Here is a 300-nt window from a genome sequence, read left to right on the forward strand (position 1 = left end):
CAAAAAAGGCACCCTATTCTGCTATTCACCGGGTCAAAAGTAGTGCACTACGTTGGGGAATGGGATGAACCCTACAGGAAGGAGATATGGTGATATAGACTGCTGGTTTCCCCCTCTAAAAATTCCAGCCTGATCAATATGATGTGTATTTGTGTGTGTGTGTGTGTGTGTTTGTCTGTGTGTGTATTTGTCTGTAGGCAGTAGTAGGATTGGATTTGTTTGTATCTAAAAAGGCCTTTTAAAACGAAAGATACGTCTGTCTGTCTGTCTGTCTGTCTGTCTGTCTGTCTGTCTGTCTGT

This window comes from Salvelinus alpinus, chromosome 10 (assembly GCF_045679555.1).
Source record: "Salvelinus alpinus chromosome 10, SLU_Salpinus.1, whole genome shotgun sequence".
Lineage (NCBI taxonomy): Eukaryota > Metazoa > Chordata > Actinopteri > Salmoniformes > Salmonidae > Salvelinus > Salvelinus alpinus.